The 20,376-nt window shown below is 43.0% G+C and overlaps 1 protein-coding gene across 15 annotated transcripts in view; it reads right to left on the reverse strand.

The window, feature by feature from the left end:
• Sox5 (SRY-box transcription factor 5) overlaps positions 1 to 20,376 on the reverse strand; it is a 936,665-nt gene that overhangs the window by 118,585 nt on the left and 797,704 nt on the right. The window lies entirely within an intron of this gene.

Genomic DNA, 20,376 nt, shown 5'->3' on the forward strand with positions numbered 1-20,376 from the left:
GCCCCCTCCCTTGACGAGAGGAAAACCCAGACATCCAGACTGCACCCCACTCTCGTCAGAAGGGCTGTCACTAAGAAAGAAAGCAGTGCGGAGGAAACAGACAACAAACGTTGGTGAGATTGAAGGGGAAAACTGGTCCATTCAGTCAGTATGGGGGGGGGAATGCCTCAAAATGCTAAAAACAGGACGTCCATGTGACCCAGGCATCCTTCTCTTGCATGGGAACTTGAAAAGTGCCCAGGAGACCTGCCATGTGGACACTTGCCACCCACGCTTATGGCTGCACGAGTCACAGTAACCAAGACTCGGGATCACCCTAGACACAGGTGAGGGGATCAAAAAGAGCATGACCTACACATAGTGGAGTCTTATTCATCACAAAGTAGGTGTTTTATGGGGGGAGGTCCTTCTGTGTGCTGTGGATATATGTTTCTCTTATTGGTTGGTGAATGGAGCTGTTTTGGACACTGGACAGGCAGGCTGTAGCCAGGCAAGAAGGATAGGCAGGGCTACCAGACTGGAAAAAAGCTGGAAAGAGGAACACAGAGAGTGAGTCACCAGCAAGAATCCATATAATGGCCAAGGAAGCAAGAGGTCTGGGCATCACTGGTAAGCCAAGACCGTGTAGCTCAGCAGAAATGGGTTAATAATTGAGAGAGAGCTAGCCAGAAAGAAGCCTGAGTAATAGGCCAAAAAGTTTTTATAGTTAATACGAGCCTCTGTGTGCTTAGTTGGGACTAAGCAGCTGCGGGACTGGGCAGGACAGACACTTAACGTCTACAGATATTGGTGTGTTTTGGAAAAGGAAGGCAAACTGAACCTTATCCCGGTGAGTGAAGAGAGAAAGCCATCCTCAGGAAGACAGTCACTGAATGTTTCCTCTCATCTGTGGGCTCTGGATCCATGTGTACATGCACACCAACTTACATACTCAGGAAGACAGTCACTGAACGCTTCCTCTCATCTGTGGGCTCTGGACCCGTGTGTACACGCACACCAACTCTAGTCCTCACGCATGTCCCTTTCGCACTGCTGCCGACTGAGCAACCTCCCCAGCCCTAATTCTACCTCATATGTCTAAAGCCACGTGCACACCTTAACTATGAATCACCATTACTTGCAGATAATTTCTTTTTTTTTTTTTTTTTTTTTTTTTTTTTTTTTTTGGTTTTACAAGACAGGGTTTCTCTGTATTGTTTTGGAGGCTGTCAGTCCAGCCCGGCCTCCAACTCACAGAGATCTGCCTGCCTCTGCCTCTGCCTCCCCAGTGCTGGAATTAAAGGCGTGCACCACCACCGCCCGGCTTGCAGATAATTTCTTATGCTCACAAATAATACTGAGATTTTACAGCTTGTGAAGAGCCTCGAGGAAACCACAGGAGAAAACCTGCCCGTTTGCCTTTTCTTTAGAGACAACTGCCACCAAAGGACACTGAGCTTCTCGTGTGGCCGCAGAACTTGTGCGGACTGGGTCTAGAATCCAGTCCCACTGGGACGTACAGATCCTTCTGATACCAATCAGTCACAGCCCGCCTTGAACTAGACCGCCTTCGCTTTTGGTCACCTCTCAAATGGACTCTGTCTGGGTTGCTGGAGTCCCTACAAATAAAATCGCCAGGGGAGGCGATGGCTCCCAAGTGCAGTGCTTAGCTCACTAGAAGGAGGGCTTGAGTTTGATCTTGGATTCCATGGAAAAACAGACAGCAGGTTCTTGGGGCAGCATATGCTAGGGAGGCAGAGGCAGGCAGGTGTGCACACACAACTACTAAATTAAGACTCTTTGAAAAATAGTCCAGTATAACCCCATCTACCACTGTGTCTAACTGAAGCTTGTCTAATTATCTAATGTCTAATATGAAGTTACTAACTAAATTATCTAGCTTTTTTTTTTCAAATAAATGTTTAGGCAAGGTCTTGCAGGTGAATGGAACTGTTGGTCAGTTGTTTGTCACTGGACATATGGTTGCTGATTTAGGATCACGTTGAAAGTCACAAAGGTGACCCTGTGTTCTTCATGAGTTCTTCCAAACTGCAAGCAATTCAGCTTCTTGGGAAATATTTAATAACTACCGACTATTTGCATGAAATCGAGCTTGGCAGTTGGGATTATGACCATCAAGAAAACCAAGATCCCAGGACCTCTGCTGTGGGTCTCAGTGGTTTCTCACTGCTCTTCTCCATGCTCTGGAATCTTAAGTTTCTCGTCATTTCTTGCTTTCAAAGTTTGCCTTTGGCCATACTCTTAAAGGAAACCAACTCTTCCCCCCTCTGAAGCCATGAACTGCCAGAAGCTCCTAAGTATGCTGTGGTGTCTTTTAGTTGCCTGACTCTCTATGCTCTAATGCCAACTGGCATCATCTTGTTCAGGTCTCATGCTCAGAAATTCTGCTTCTGTGAGTTCAAAAGAGTGAGGGTCCTGTTGTGTCTAGGAGACTCCGTATTCCTTTCCTCCCTGTCTCCTGCCTCTTGTGATCTTTCTTTTCTTTTAACTTTATTTATTTATTTTATATCAGGGCCAAAGTGTCTTCTCCCTCCTATTCTCCCAGTCCCTTACCCCAACTCCCCCTATGTCCCCATCTCCAATCCACTTCTCCATTTCTGTTTAGGAAAGGGCAGGCCTCCCAAGGAGATCACCAAAGCATGGCATATCAGGTTACAGTAAGACTAAGCACCTCCCATGTATTAAGACTGGGCATGACCCCATATTTATGAGTTATACGGCAGCACAAATTGAACCTAAATAGTCATTTGGAAAAGGAAGAAAATACAATGTTGGGGTTTGTGTAGAGAAGGGGAGTAGTTTTCACAGAGGTTAGGAGGAGGGGTGACTATAATCACAATAAATGTGATAAAATTCACAAGGAATTAATTAAAGGGCAACAAAGGGATGCAGAAAAGTGGGAGAAACAGTCCTCTCCGAGGAAGAGCACACCAACCGACTGGTATCCAATACTACTCAGTCAGCCCTGAAAACACCCATGCAAGAAACAGTATAGACACTGAGTAGGTTTATGAATATATGTGTATATGCACGTACACACACATGTAGCAATTAGTGAAAAAAGGGCCTAATTTTGAAACAAGGAAATGCTACAATTATAGCCTCAACCATAAAATAAATTTAATAAAAGCTCATCTTTGGTTTCACCTTTGTTTCAAGTGGGCTACTTACAAGATTTTGTTTGCTTCATACTGGGGAGGGGGTCATGGTAGGAGGGAGGAAGGGAGAGAGGGGGAGAGGGAAGGAGAGGGAGGGAGAGGGAGGGAGAGGGAGGGAGAGAATACATTAGAAGATGGGTAAGTAGTCCTGTTTCGGCATTGGCTGGTAGTTGTGAACTATGCCTTTTGGAAAATGGTTATAAACCTGTTTGCCACACACAGCATTAGAACCAGAGGGACTGGAATGGGAAAACTACTATGTCAAGATAAAAGCTGAAGTTTTGGATGATCGCTGTTTCGCAACGGAAGACAGGATATATAGAAATAGCATCAGGGCTCAAAGGTTAGATGGTGCAAACTCCACAAACGTAGGGGTGTGTAGGCGAAATCACGAAGCAGACAGACATTCAAGGCAAACAGCATGGGTTGGTTCAGGATGACGCAAGGAGGCAGGTGAGACCGTAGCTGACCAGACACACTGCTATAGGCTACGGCTGGGTTCTCAGCCGTTTTTCCTCTTCTCACGACACAGTCTATCATCCACTTCACAGAGCACGTGCCATTCTCTAGGGCAGCATAGGTTATAGCATGTATCAAAAATTTAGTAAGAACATTTGAAATGAAGCAAAGGATCCTTGTATTAAACACACGTCAAGGTTATAACGAACAGCCACACTTCAGATTGTTACGGCATAAGCAAAGTGATGCCCAGACCTGCAGTGACCGTGGGTCCTGTTTCAATGCTGCAACCCTCAAACTTCTCAGTACTCGAGTCCCGTGACAAGCTTTGAGATAGGCTGACATGGGATCCCTGGCCAATCTCAGGGGCTGAAGATCAGCCCGCAGCCTTCCTCAAAGTGCCCTTGATGGTCACAGCCTGTGCCCAGGCTTAAGAAAACTGTTTTGAGATAAGATCTCACCACAAAGCCCTGGACAAACTCAGACTCCTGAGCAGGCCCCTGCTGCGGTATCCTGGACGCTAGGATTTCAGATGCCGGTCAACCCCCAGCAAGAGCTGTTCTCATGAACGCTTTGTCACTGTCGACAACTCTTTGGGGCATGTCCAAAGCACCTTTAGGCATGTCAGCAGTGGGAAGGGAGACTGTTACAAGTCCTAGTGCCAAGGCAATAACAGACGTTAAGTTATGCCCCTCATAAAATTCCTTCTAAGTGGTTCTCAGATATATAATCCCATTTGCTTGCCATGTTTATCCTCCTGGGGCTCAAATCTGCATTGCATTTGTCCCTCTTGCTTATAAACTTTGGATAGTGTGCTTTCATCCGGTGACAAATGGCCAAGTCAGTCAGTGTGGATTTTCCTTTCTTTAGTTCTACCTCCAGATGTTTCTGCCACCCTCCATCACACCCTTTGTCCCTGTCCCAATGGGTCTTGAGGACACGTTTGCAGAATTCCTCTCTGCTTGCTCATACCAGAATGCATTCAGTAGCATTCTCTCCTGTTTCCACTAACCAATCCTTTCCATTCTTTCTTCATGACAAGGTTGTACTCATTCTTCAAGAGATTTTGAGACTCAACATAATGTTCTTGGTTATCAGGCACTTATTAACGCACCCATTCTGTAGAGCAAAAGGAGCTATTGCCTCTGACAATTTAGTTAACTAACCCTGAAAAGCTAACAGGACACTTCCGGTACTTAATGATTTTTAACAGTGCTGTGTTTCCCCTGTGAACTACGAGTTTATTTAGAAAAGGGGCCTCAGCTTCTTTCTCATCTTACTGGTTGAACCCAACAGCTTAAGCTCTTCTATGGAGAACTAGCTCGTAAGTCAATGGGGTGGATGGACCTGTAGTCCCTCACTCAAGCACTTGTAATGCACCAATCCACAAAAGTGTGGTGGAGACCCAACTTATCTATTGACCAGAGAGGAATTAAATGTATGTGAGAAGCACATCAGGGAATGTTCCGGTGACTTCGAGTTCTTACTCAGAACACAGCTACAAGGTTTCATATGCTACATCTTTGAAGGAGGAGGAAGGTAACGTAGAAACGTCGGGCGGCCATTCAGCACTTGCGCTACCAACAGTCTGTCATGCTCTACCATACTGCCGTGATTACCTCATCTATGTGTAATGTTCTGTTAAGGCACAAGAGCTGGTTTTTCTAGTACTACCATTTTCTTTTGCAAGCATTATCTGGATTCTTCACGTCTTCCCATTGGGTTCCAGACTATGAAATGAATATGAGCGCTGCCTTGATGTCTTTGATGGGCAGCCTAGCCTTTCACTCTTATTTTCGCTTTGTGCCAACTCTAGTGGTTTCTCCTTGGGTTTTTACAAAAGTTCATTTCTCTCTGTGTGTTTGGAACTATGGCCTTTCCATGTCTCAGGTTGGCCTCCAACACAGGTTCATCTTGCCTCTTTTCCCTGAGGGCTTGGATTACAGGTGTGAATTGTGAAGCTTGGCATGTATTTTCTTAAATTAAAAAACAAAACAAAACACTTAAAAACATTGTCTTTATATAGAGGTATTTTTTTCTTAAGGACATTACTTAGTCAGTTGTTTTTACTGTGGGGTAACTGTGAATGAGAACTTTGCTCAATAATGTAGTCTATTTTACTTGGTAAAAGTTTTAATATTATGAGGAATGAACTAAAATTCCTGGGACTTTTATTTAATCTTTGTACTTTAAGCTTTTATTTTTATTACATGTAACTATTGAGTGAATTTTGCTGTAACTTTAAATTTTTATCATCTAAATATCTTAATAATGACAAGTGAGAAGCTTCATAGTTTAAAGAGAAAAAGAATCTAGGAGCTAGCAGAGAAACAGTCATCCTACTGACAAGGAAATCAGACCAACCCTGGGGAATAAGCTTTTCATACCACTGTGTTGTTTTGTTTATGGTTTTTTTTAAGGCAATGTTAGCTAAAATTTCTGATCACTGCTTTTTGTGATATACAGTAAGAAACGTGGATGAAGGGGAGGTAGAGGCCAACAGAACAAACGACAGGGACTAAACTAAAAACATCAAGCCAATGCCATGGTGTCAACAGGGATTCTTTAGAACATCATAGAACAGACTGGAGAGGATGACACATGTAAATTCCCAATAAGACTCCAGTAAATATGTTCAATGCTAGTGTGTGGTGAATCCACGCATGTCCCTAAAGTAGTTTTTCAAACATATTGAAAATCCCTCACTTGATCACAGATCCCCTCACTTGAAAGTTTGCCCATCTGATGAAAATTGCTCACATGCCCAAATCAACAAACAGTGGCACTTCTGTGGTCATTCACCAAGTGTGGGAGGTAAGAACCAGTTTTGCTGGTAATTTAGTTGCTTGCAGTGTTTCCCAAGCTGGTCCATGTGGCTGAAGATTGCTCCCACATGCGAGAAGCCCGTGGCGTGCATCGTGAGAAAGGTAGACAAGGTAGACAAGCCTCTGATAGACGTGAGACACGGTGCTCAAGAGGTACCAGTCATTAACAACACACAAGATGAAGCCACACAAAGGTGCGCTTGAGAATGGGAAACCTGGGTTTCCAGGGCAGGAGAGACCCGTGTGAAGGGAGGCTCAGGTCACCTTGATGGAGTCATTCAGGGTTCACTGGCTTTGACACTCAGGAAATTCTGTGCCTCTGATTCTTATATAATGAGGTGTGGCCCTTGTTCGATGCGTTGGCTTCCACTTAGATCACCTTTGTTAGAATTTAGCTACCACTCTGGAGAGGAGCACACTAAGGCAAAGGACGGCAGGCTTCATGGACCCATTCTGAAGCTAACTTGTCCTATTGTTGGACATCTATCCTCTCAATTTGCTACTTCTGAATGTTCCTAAATTTTAATCACTAGTAAAAGCAGTTTTTTTACTTAATGCATGAAATTCCTTCTAAACTCTTAATTAAGTTTTAAAAATGTGTGACATTTTTAATTAAGTTTCAATAAACTTTTTTGTCAAAATTTTTAGTCTTTTTTTAAATAAGGGGCATGTTATTCACAAGTTAGAATATGTCACAACAAATTTACACAGCTCCATCCTGATTTAAAACTTCAAAATGCAACTCATGCCTTAACACCTTGCATTTTTCTACCGGGAGATGTTGCCTATATTCTTGCCCTCTAAAAAAAAATCTGTGACCCACCAATTAACTATGCTGACACAGCTGTAAAACGAGTACCTATCAATTATTCACTCTAGTATTTCATATTTAATATGACCTATTGTATAACTTTTTGGCTTCCCATCCCAAGCAGAGGCTTATGATTATTAATCCGCTTCCCATTTGTTCTATGGATTGGCTTTGTTAATTTTTTTTCATTCAAACTATGCTAGGCATAGTGTTCACTTCAGGGTGACTAAGGATAGGAACTCATTCTCATGCCTGCTCTGACTTGGGTAGGACAAAGAGACAATTACAACTCAGAGTCATTAAGTCAGCAACAGAGACCCATGGAGAGCAGCACGGGAGCAGAAGGGAGAGATGCTGGACCCAGAAGCAGGGGGAAGGTGGGTGGGAGCCTGCTAGAAGTCTATGAAAACCCTCTGGAGGCAGGAGCAGGGATAGGCGCTGGCGGGATAAACACCGAGAGCCCATCACACGGAGCCTGTTTGCATGAAGACTGTTTTAGGAGGAAGGGGCAACATGAGCAGTAAAACAGTTGGTGGCAATGTCTCATGAGGGGGGCCAGCACCAGCAGCCTGGAAGAAGAGGCTAGAGGTGAGGAAGCCGCCTGAGTCAGTGGTGCATCGGGGTGCAATACTTAACTCTTTCCCCTGCGGGCCCTGGGGAACTGTGAGGTTGATGCGGTAGAGTAGACTCGGCATCAACCCTCTGCTGGGAAAATGAAGAGTTCTGAGACCAGTCATACAAAGCAGATACAATGAAACAGGGCAACAGACCAGGAAGGGTAGATCCCTAATAGGTGTGCACCAGGAAAATACGCCAAGAGATATTTAGGGAAGACAGCGAGGAGCCCTGGTGAAGAACAGAACCAAAGATAACACCAAGAGCATCACACTCTAAGTAAGGTAAAGGCAAGCAAGTAAGAAAAAGGAGTTAGAAGTTCTCAAGGGAAGGTTACAGCAGGAATTGTTTAACTCTGCCTCAATGCTGTTCCATTTGAGAAGTCTTTCCAGCAGGGGGAAACTGGAACCCAGGGCTTAATTAATGAGGAGATTTGCAGAGGCTCTGTTGTGAGCAGAGAGGTCAGCACAGAGTCAGGGTAAAGACAGCGGAGAGCATGGTAACACCGGATGGAGGGAGTCAAAGGCTGGAGAAAATACAGCAGAAAGTGTCATCAGAGAGGAGAAACATGCCTTGGGATTGTCCTTAAGACATGCATTAATACTGTCAAGTCCAGCAGAAAAGAACGGAGCATTCTCAGGAAGTTGAACACTGAGAGGCAGGCAGGCAGGGGGCAAGCAGGTGAAGAGCATGGACTACTCTACAGAAACGGGCCAAGTGCTGTGGGTTTGAGGAAAGGATCAGCTGCTTTCTGTAGACTTCTGTGCATATTACCTTCCCAAGAGGAATTAAAGAAAAATGCAAAGAGAAGAGTTTCACACACGAGCAAGACATTCTGCTCAGCTGAAATCTGAATGGACCAGAAGGTAAGGCAAACGGGGGACACTTCCCATTCTGAACAAGAGCTGCGTGTCCTACTGTTAAACGAGGGTGTGAAAACGAGTAAAATGGGCCATGTTTAGAAAGGTGAGCACAATCAGTCCCAACGGAGCCCCCTCCCTCAGTGGCAACAACAAGGCTGGAAACAGAAGATGAGGGAGGCTGACCAAGTGAGGGGAGGGATGGAAGGCAGTTTGGGTTGGTCACTATGAGAAACAAAGAAAGAATATAAGCCAAAGATAATTACACATATAAAAAAAAACAGCAAAAAAAGCTAAGTTCCCAGGTGAGGCCGCAGGAACCCCAGTGCCTCCAGAGTTCGTGTTTCTGCAGTTTTCCTTAGAAAGCACCTAGACATCAAGGCTGGAGTCTAGAGAATTGGACCTGAAGTTCCTTAGGCTAGGGAGGAGGCAGTAGGGATAACGCAGCAGGGGATCACCACGAGGAAATCCAAGTGGGGTTTGGATGCAGAACAAAGAAGAGGGCAAAAGGCCTTTGCTAAATGGAAAAGATGGCTGGGAGACAGACCTGGGGCAGGGGTGGGGCGGGGGGGGGGATGCCCAAGCTGCAGACACTGGGCGTGTGAGGGCTCTGCCTGGCCGGGTTCTCAGAGCAGAGAAGTTCCTAGTGTACCCACCCCAGTGAAGATGAAATTAGAAGGAAACTATAAAAGCCCCAGTTCTCCAGACACTCCTTCTGAGTTTGGTCCTATGAGGGTCATAGTGTGTAAGCGCACTGCTTAGGGATTCCTCCACCTACTGCCGAGGCATAGAGTCACCTTCAGAGGGAAGCACGGGGGCCCTTTAGACCACGCGGGAAGCACGGGGGCCCATTAGACCGCGCACAGCAGTGCATGGCAGCAGTTTCTGAGAAAATGAAGGATACACTATCCAAATGAGGTTGCGAGGTGGGTTTAGGTAGGTGGTGTGAAATTACCCAAACCAAGCAGGTACGAGCCAATGCTGTCTTTCCCCCTCCACGGCGCCAGGCTTAGGATCCTTAAGACACAATAGTCACGAGTTCCTTGATTTTGTAGAAAAACATGTTGGTGTCTCAGTTCGTCAACTCAATGCGGTGGTCCTTAGAAAAGGGTATTTAAGACAAATATGTCTGCTCATCTCCTGTCCAATGTGCGAAGAGGACAGAAGGCTAGCTCACCAAGGGACAAAGGGAGACACATTGCTAAAACCACAGTCCCTGCTTGCCTCATCCTGGTTACATACAGGAGTCACGCCACCTCCAATTCCATCTGATTAAGACAAAGACAAAGTAGCCGTTTTCTTGAGAACAAAAATGAACAGCCATGTGGTTTTTTTGTGTTTTTTTTTTTTTCATAGTATTCTTCTTCGGCAAAAAGCCACCCAACTTTTTTTTAAAAATTGTTTCCAAGGATGAAAGTGACTTTGCCAAGCAAAGTGGCTTCAAAACAGGCCTCAAAAATACTAATAGAAAGACAGATGGTTCTACTAAGAGCTTGGCTGCCAAAAAAATAAAATTAAAAAAAAAAAGAAGGAAAGAAAGAAAGAAAGAGTAATGCTATTGAAGCCGGCTGCAGAGTTATCTGGTGACTACAAATACTTTTGTTCCATAGCGAGTGTTAGCTCTGCCTGTAGGGCTGGTGCAGACATGAAACAGACTTGCCTGCATCCCATCCTCTCTGTGTCCACCCCTCGACAGAACTGTCCATACCCAGCCCTGGAAACAACAGGCACATGCGCCCCACTCTGTTCTGCGCTGGTAACATGATTGCATTGGAGAACTCCTGCTCAGTAAAGCAACCCACCGGTAAGACTGTTTTGTTTTCAACTCTGCCTGTCACTTTTTACTTTTAATTCTTATTCTCCTTTTCCTCTCCTCACTTGTCCCCATCACCAAAAGGTCCCTTAGGCTCTATGAGTTCCCGTGATACATGCTCAATGTGGATAAAGAGAGCAGGTTGCAGCACCAAGGGGAGGCGTTGGGGAAGATGGTGTTCCAGGAGAGAGAAACAACCCAGGCAAGACTGCGATTTTCGTCCCAAACCAGAGCTACCATCTACATTTTGTCATTCTGGGCAATTGCCACTGTGCTTTAGCCAGGTGGTCATTGGATCCAATAGAAACTAATGTATTATATGGTCACTGACTCCCCCTGCCCCATCAACGGCTCATCTCATGAGTGTGTTCTTACTTTCCCAGTGTGTGTTTATGGTTGCCATTGCTACTAACGTACGGTCACCAAGACCCCCGACACAGGGAACTTCTTTCCTCCTCGGGGGTCCCACAGCCTCAACCAAGATGCAGCAATACATACATGCAATACACGATAAGACAACGTATGTTGTCAACCCTGGGGCTGAGGTCAGGAGCGGTCTCTACTAGAAGCACAGTAAACAGGAAGGTAGTGATGACAGAAATCGTGGCATGAAGGCAGAAAGTCACTGAGGAAGAAGACGGGGAAAATGTCGGTTAAGCAAAGAACCTACAAAGATAATGGTTAAAATAGGGCAAGTGCTGCCTCCCTTAGAGGTCAGCACTAACCCAGTAATTTGTTTTTCCTCAAAACAAAAATTTGCACACTTGCCCCTCAATAGAGCTGGAGCCTCTATGTTGCTTGGAGTTGTTTTGTTCTGTTTGTTCTTTTCTGTTGTTATTTTGAGACACGGTCTCATGCTAGACTGGGCTGAGCTGGAAATAACTATGTAGTCCCTGGCTAGTTTTGAACTCATGGCCGATCCTCTCACCTCTGCCCTCCAGATGCCAGAATTACAAGCAGAAACCACCATACCCATCTAGATACAACCCGTTCCTTCATTCAGATAAAACTCAGTTTCTTCAAATGTGCATGACCATGGTATTGATTACTGTAGTTCTTAGAAAGAGAAGAGTGTGTCCCATAAGACTAGGCACGACTAGCCACATGAACAGAGTCTGGCTTTGCCAATGCTGATACTATTTTACACCACATCTTGTTGTCTCTACCAATTGCCATGAAGGTTAGACCAAACAAAATATCAGGATCACCATGAGAAATGATCATTTGTCTATTGATTTTTTCACCAGTTCATGATTAGAAATTTTAATAAAATTAATTAGTACTCAATTCTGATTCATGTCTTTTTTCCTCAATGACTGATCAATTATTCATGATTTTGTGTGAGAGTCACAACAGTCAAGCTTAAGTTCTTTTAAAGATTATCTGTTATGTTTACCTGTGAAGGGAAGAGTAAGCTAAGATGTCAGTTAACAAGGACAGATTGTCTTCTGAATGATGGCTGCCAAACATCAAATGAAGACTATTGGAGTGTGTCTGTTAAAGCAGTATGCTTACACTTAAAGCTGTATCTTTATTTAAAAATGAAAAAGGACATGTCTTCCAAACTATGTACCTTTTCTGAAGCAGTTTTGATGGCTGTTTAAAGCAGTCATGCTTTTTTTTTTATTAAAACATGTTTCATATCCTCAGACAACCTCCCAAATATGCTGTGCCATTTTTTCAACCTCTGGGAGGGAGATTATTAGGGCAGCTGTCACTATTTCTCATTTTATTAATAAGGAAAATAAATAGTTTGGGATGTACACATGACCATATAGTTGGCTATAAATTCTTCCTCATAAGTGCTATTACGAAAACAATTTCTTGAAATAAAAATATTAATTTACATACTACAAGATGATTATGACAAAATTAATTTCCACATATTTTTTCATGGGGTCACATTTAAATATTCTTTAGCATGTATGGGGGTGTGTATCAGGGGTAGCACTTTGAATGGTTTAAACTTTTGACTTTGAATTACATCTTGCTTTATCTTTTTCTATACAAATTATTTTCTAGCTTTTCCATATATGTATATATTACTCATCTGAAAATTGACCAGAAAAATGGAGCTAGCATCAAGAATTCCAGATATTTAATATAGAAATTACGACCCTGCCCTAAATGCTTGGCAGACTCTCCCAAAAGCTCTTAAACTGTTAGTCATTATTGCTTCCTTTGTTAGATGATAGGAAAGAAATTCCCTGATACTCAACTAAAGAATTATTTGAAATAAAATAAAATTTCCATTCTAATTCCATAATTTTCAATAAAAGCATCTATTATTAACCTTTAATTCCAAATTGTCTGAAGCAACCAGTATCATTTTGTCCCATATTATCTCTTAAGGACCTTGGCTTCACTAGTACAAATTCCATGCCACGAATGTTCTATTATTAATTCTCCCAGCTTTCTTGTCCCCTCATTATGCTGGTTATATTTCCCACTAGACTTGCTTTTGTTTTCCAGCCAAGAGGAAGTTGTTCTCTAGCCTGTCTTTACACTTGAGATCTTTATGATGAAGGTAAAGGGTTTCACCTGACTCAACTGTGTAGAAAACCCGGGCACAGACATTTGACCAACCTTTGATGAAAGAACCATGGACACACAATGGGTAGAAAAAGTTTCTTTGATAAATGGTGCTGCAGAAACTAGACACATGCTTGAAATAAAAACACTGAAATTGGACTTCTAATGTCTACCACACACAAAATCAACCTTAAACACCCAAGCACAGGACCTGAGACCATAAACCAGCATACAAATCTTGGCATAGACCTTGCAATGATTTCATAAAAACTTAGACAAATAATGTAAAAGTGACCAGAGGAAGAGCATCGTATGAGGAGACATCTACAGAGAAAAGGAAACAGTCAAGAAAGTAGAGCAACAACTTGTGGATACTGAGGAAATATTGGAAACATTGAGGTCTGTATCCAAAATCCATAAGGAGCTCACACAACTCAACTCAGTAGGAAGAGAAAAAAAAAAGAAGAAGAAAAGACAAGAGAAAAGGAAAATAAAAAGGCAAAACAAATTGAGAAGAAAGTCAAGCAAAACAAAAAAAAAACCCAAGTTATCTCAAATTAGCATTTTCCCCCAAGGAAGACTAAAACTGGTCAGCTGGTGTTCATAACTCTAATTACCAGGAAATACCACCAAAAACACACAATGAGATGGGACTTCAGGTCTGTTAGGTTAATATTACCCTAGGTAAGCCATAGCAGACACAGGCAATGCTGTGTCCAAGCTGCTCTTGGATGTTGTCAATGGGAACATAAATTGGCAGGGTTCTCTCCAGAGGACAGAAGGGTGGAGAGACCTAAAATGACCAGGACTTGGAGCTTCCACTCAAATGAAATCAGCACCGTGCAGAGAGCTGAAACCTCCTCTCTCCCCTTCTCCCTTCTTCCCTCCTCGGTCACTGCAGCATTGTTTAAGGTAGTAGAGATGTGTGTATACATTTTCTAAGCACATGTGCACCCCTCTGTAATTCTGTATGCTTTAGCTACAGATGAAATGTGTTAATAAGCTCGTGTTTATCCATGGCCCTCCCAAACGAACAATTGCACACATCTTCGGCTCAAGAGCAGCTTCTCCTCAGAGCCAAGCTTCAGCACCGCTGTCTCCTGTCTTCCCAAGCACATTCTATCTGTTAGCTCACTGCTTTTCCACGTGGCACCAAGCATCATAATAGCGCCTAGAGACAGCATGCTGATAAGACAGGAAACTCCACCAAAACTTAAAGCAGGCAACAGGGAAGGCTGAAGGTGCAAGTGTGGGATCACCGAATCAGTGAGGAGACAGAAGACCTCAGGTGAGACAGTAGCATTCACCAAACTTAGCGAAGAAAGCAACCCTGTCTTGTCCTGAAAGTCTCTCACTGGGCTGGAATCTTGCCTCAGATCAGGGGCCACAAGTAAGCTCTCCTGGAGCCCGTACCTGCTCAATGAGTGCATACGACCGATCGACTCAGCTAAGTATTTACTCCTACCACAGCTCCCAAGGCATCATGACCCAACTTTGTGCATGATAGACCTTGGTCTGCATTTCGTCTCCAGAGAGGATTCTTGACATCTCAGAGCAATGTCTTGAACCACAATGTCTGAAGCCACCCACGTCACCTCGCTGAGCCGTCACCTGCCTTGGATGCTCATGCCAGTGCCCAGAGTACTAAAAGACTTTTGCGTTGCATGACAGGGAGGAAGGGAGGGCCTGAGGGTCATTAATGAGAGTACACAATACCTGCTGCACCCGTCACTCAATATGAAAATGCAGATCCTGATTACACCCATGGAAATGATGCAAATGTAAAAAACTAACTTTAAAAATAGCTTGACATGGTTACCACTCTAACCTTAGGTGTTTCAGCTCCTGGAAACACACACACACACACACACACACACACACACACATCACAGAAGGCCACAGAATAAAGTTCTCTTTACAGACAAAGCTTTGTGTACATCCCTCCCTTACCCTCCTCCTTCAACTCTCCTCTGGAACTAAAAGCAAACCATTCCTTTAAATTTAAAACCCCTTATATAGCTATATCTTTAAACTCCATGCGCTATTCTGATGTGGCATTAAATATGATTCTATTCTCATGCATCTAAATATTAAATGTTTCTCCAGTATGACTTCTATTTCTCTGTAAGAATACGGAAGGTTTGTGTGAACAGTCTATGTTTAAGCATTTGTTAGTCTGTAGTGTGAAAGGGCTTCATTACGTCAGCCCCTAGAAATATTCAGTTAGTGGAAAGAAGACCTGAGAGCTGAGTTCTTATGATCAAAACACAGTTTACATTCCACAGGATTGCCCTGCATGCAGCCTCACTAGGGTGTATTAGGGAGTGCCTCCTCCCTCCATCGCTTAGGAGGTGAAGAGGTGTTTTCCCTGAGAGGGCGCAGGATGTCTCACAGCGCCTGACTGGACAGGCGTTTGCTCAGGCGGCTGCTGTCACGAGGACACTGCCTGGGAGCTTCTCACTAGAACATTTGTCTCTGGAAATAAAATGTGTGAAATTACCAGAAAGGCCACCGAAGATGATTTTTGAGCTGAAAAATGTGAAATATTTTTGTAATTGGACACCCATTGAATATAGTGTCATTTATATAATGAAAACTTTTGCATCTTCTAGCTCTGAAGCAATACAACACAAATATAGCTAATGACATGGGACTTTGTATCAACTGCCACACCCTAAGGAAAGCAAGGCCAGTTGCACATGTTTGCTACAGTGATGAGAGGCTCTAACACAGGACTGTGACTGACTACACGCAATGACCATATTTGAACATGGATGAATTATACAATTCTACAGGTGCTTCACTAAATGTGTAGAGAGCTTTCCTGATTGAAAACGCTTTTAGCCATCAAAATGCAGTCAGTTCTCCATATGGACATCTTACTGCCACGGAAGAGAATACAAGCTAACTGTGGGGACCCTAGCCATCCGCCTGCCCTTCATCAGAAGTGCTTCCATGCTTGCTAATTCTGGTGATTTTTATCTCTCTCAGCTAGATGCACATAGACACGTCCATGAGCCCCACTTTACAGATCATGAAATGCAGGCATGCCTGCAGTAGGGCTAGGAGGTAGGCCCAGGCCACCTAGACACAAACAAAACACGCAGCCACTGTGCCTCCTGGGATTTGAACCAAGGGTATGATACAAATAAACTTTATATCAAAGTGAACTATGACTACAACTAAAATAGACTACAGGACAATCTGTTTTAAAAGTGGGAAGATGTAAAATACGCAGTCAAAACACGCCACTGATGGAAAGCATGAAAAAGTCATCAATTTAACTACAATAAATGTAAGTGAGCTAATCCTGTGTGCTAAGAGGCAGGGATGACAAAGCAGAACACATAAAAATGCCCAGACTCAAGGGGAGCACAATTGAGCCAGCCCTGTTAGCAGAGGTGTGGGTGAGCTCACCCTGAGGTTGTAAGCAGGGGAAAACTGCCCCCATCACACATCTTTCCTATGGAGGTATGGGCAGGGGGAGAGTTGGACCCCTGCATCAGTACCTGGGGCAGGTGAGAGAGCTGGCCCTCTGGTTGTAAGAGCAGGAGAGCCAACCCTATTTTCACTGTCCCAGAGTTGTAAACATGGGAGAACTGTCACCATTTCTTATCTGGTGAACCCAACCATACAGCTGCCTAGGCCCAGAACCAGGGCTGTGATTTGGCCCACCCCAACATCTGCCCCATCTGTGATCTGCGTCAGCACATGTAGGGACCTGGTCCTACAGAATCCAAGCTTCAGGATCTCTATAAAACAGGGAAACAACAGGATATCCAGGAGTCCCAGTGAGGGCCCAGTATTAATAGTGTAGCAAATACCAGAGGCCTTGGACTAGACCAGTGAATCTTTGCAATGGACAGTTGCAAGTAAAAATACACTGACAAATGGGTTTACGGTACAACTTATGGTGTCTCACTGCAGCTTCCAAGATGAGATTTAAATTTTTTTCCTGTTTAAATTTCTTTTCTCTTAAATTTTTTTTGGTTAGGTGGTATCCAAGGCAGAGGGTGCAATGGAAGGAAAGTGGAAATGTATCAAGATACATGATGTAAAAGACACATGGGATAAATAAAGATGTAATAAATCATAAAACAAAACAAAAGAACACCCAGATACATTTTAATTTTAAGACATACAGTCATATCATGAGGGTCAACATGTTGGGAAGGGCAGGAACAGATTGCAAAAAAAAAAAAACCATAAACAAAACCAACAAAAAACAAAACAAAAATAAACAAAACCCAAAACCATATCACACAAGACAGGCTTGAATGCAAAAGTATAATTTTGCACAGTGACCTTTCAGCAACAACTCAAAAGGCTTCAATTCAAAGATAGAATAATTATTAGTATGTTACATACATCCAATAAAAGCGGCCTCACAATTTATGAAGCAAAAATTGAGGAAACTGCAAGAGCTGGTGACCCCCTCCTCCAAGGGACATTATAGCAGAACTTTACATGCATAGGACTCTACAAACAATAAGTACGGAATATAAACTCATTTCAAGATGCTCAGAGAACATATAAAAATTACCAACACACTAATACAGGAAGCAAGGAGGACAGATCTCAAAGTCTTAGTATGTAAAATGTAAAAAATTGGGTTTTAAACAGAGAGGAAAATGACAGTTCTTAAAAATGGAACTTGGGAACATTTTCACTTTTTGAAGAGTTGCCATGCCTGAAATTCAAGACCTGGATGATATACTTTAGACGAAGGCCAGTTGTCCTGGAAAGTGAGTCTACATTTCCAGTAGAAACACAACTTTATTTCTGAAATAGGATCCTTGGTTTTTTTCTTTTTGTTTTTTTAGTGTGCTTTGCCATTGACAAGTAGGATCATTAAAATCTGTGTTTGTTCTAATTAATGTGTGGGTGGTTGGCAGGAAAGAGAGGTTAGTTAATATTATGGAGTAGTTAGAGAGTCTAAGCTGTACCATTAGAAGACAATACTGCTGGGGAGAACAATTAAGAAGAATGAATTAAAAACACTGCTGTGGTTAAAAATATGAGCATCATATAGGAAGTAAGAAAAACTGAAGAGAATGATGAAGGGACTTGCACCATTTTTTCTGAAACACTAGAAAATATATAACAACAAATCTATCCGCATATTTGAAACAAGCACGTATGTATTATGAAAATGTCAAGTGGAATTTGTAAGAAAACTTGAGAAATTAAATGCACAGACTATTAATAGCAAGCAAGATGTAAGTGGTTCTAATTTTACAAAGAAAAGGTGCCAATGAAAACTTTATTGGGTACCTGACTTCTTGCACTCAAAGTGCTTTTCAAATGATTCCAAACATGACAAAATTTTGGGAAAGCTATACCCATGTCTATACATATAAATATGTCACTTTAATTCTCTATGATATGCAACTGCTCTTCAATAATTACTGAGGTAGCTTTTACTCAAATTTATAGTACAAATAATTCTGTAGTACAACATGCAAACAGTTAAGAAACATGAGCCCAAAGGGTAAGGACCAAACGAAGTATTCCATGTTGACCACATTTTTATCTATAGAAAAGGGAGACACACAGTTAACATCCTCAGCCTCTTAGATGGTTGGCTGTGCTCTCCACATTACCAGTGGGACTTATCTCCACTGTGTTTCCTTGTGTATTTAAAAAGTGAAGTTTACCAGGATCCCCCAAATGCAAACTTTTAAAAATACATCCATTCACATCTTTGACTAAGGACTACAAACATGTTCCCAGCTGAGCCAGAAAAAAAAAGTCAATGTGTCACTTGTCCTAGAGGGATCATTTGTCTTTGAAAATGATTGCTTTTCACTGAGTAGCCTAGAACAAGCTGGCCGCTAATCCTCACACAGGTCACCTGGTTCAAAATATCACACATATGGATAGCAACACAGCCCTCAACATGCTTTAGTCTTAAAGTAATTCAATGTAGGGATGAGATTAACAGGGAAAACCAGCCACTGTGGCATTATATGCTCCAGAGAGCAACACAACCAGTATTCCAATTTCATCAGCTACTGCTCTCCAAGTGCTGTTGTCCAAGCATTTACTAACAGTCTTCCTGTTGAGTCTTTCTCTGCCCAGACACTCTATTGGTTGGTAAGCCCTGTTCACTACATAATTTTGAGTAAGAGAGAGACAGAGAGAAAGACAGAGACAGAGACAGAGAGATGGGGAAGGAGGGAGGGAGGGATCAGCATACAGAGTTAATGAAAGAGTTTTTAAGAAGGATGGTGCTTTGGGGTGGAAAAAAGGGAAAAGGCTAATGTTAGTGAAATAAATACATGACCAAGAAGATGAACATTGAAAAAGAACAAGAAAATGCATTTCCGTGTCTTCAAGATTTCAGTATCACAGTTTTACAGGGTCTTCTCTTCTAACCAGAAACATGCTCTCTACTTGTCTCTGCATTCCGGAGCTAGGATAGGTATTAAACAGCAATTTACATGTGATTTGCATCTTTTTTTGTACTTGTGGTTTTGGTAAGTCTTCCAAACCTAATGACTGTTCCTTTGGCCAGCGACATAAATGCTATAATCACACAATTATTGCAGTGGGAACAGTTTAATTCAGCATTTTGTTCTCAACCTCAGAACAATTACTCAACAATGTCGGTTAACCAGGGACTAAGCTAGCTGCCTGGAGCGAACAGGGGTGCTCACGAGCTCCATTGTCTTACATAAAGGCAGTTGCTATAGGTCTGCAGGATCTCCCCCGTCCTGCACTGCCCACTTCAGCTGCTCCTCTGTGTACATGAGAAGGAGATCACACACCTCCCTGGAAAGGGCTTTTAACAACAATGACCACATTTTCATATTCTTAAAGGTGAGGCATTCTGGTGTGTCTGAATGTACTTTAGGACACTGACTATCATGACAGCTTTGATGCAAAGAGTGCTTTTGTTTACAGGTGTAATTCTTCCTTCCAGGGACCCAATGGGAAATGCCTCAGAACTGTGGCTTTCTCGCCCGTCTCTTAAATGCCATGGTGTCCAGACTTGCCTGCATCAATCTGCATCATTCTGTATCCTTAATCTTTAAGTGAGAAATAGCGGGGTTGTCACAGCCACAGTTGTTCAGTCCTCTTAGGTCGTTCTATCTAACAGTTTCATATGACCCAAGCGGAAGCCAGAAGCGTGAAAGGATAAGTATCTAAGTACAAACATCTAGAGGTATAGCTGTCTAAAACGCAAAAGGACTCTGGAGTCCTTGGATTGTGTCTCACAAGCACAGGCTCACTCCGCTTGCTGGCAGTGGTGTTGAAATTACTGAGTTCACAAGGAGGCAAAGGTGGGCAGCTGAGAGGA

The sequence above is a fragment of the Mesocricetus auratus genome, unplaced genomic scaffold (genome assembly GCF_017639785.1).
Source record: "Mesocricetus auratus isolate SY011 unplaced genomic scaffold, BCM_Maur_2.0 Super-Scaffold_100001, whole genome shotgun sequence".
Taxonomy (NCBI): domain Eukaryota; kingdom Metazoa; phylum Chordata; class Mammalia; order Rodentia; family Cricetidae; genus Mesocricetus; species Mesocricetus auratus.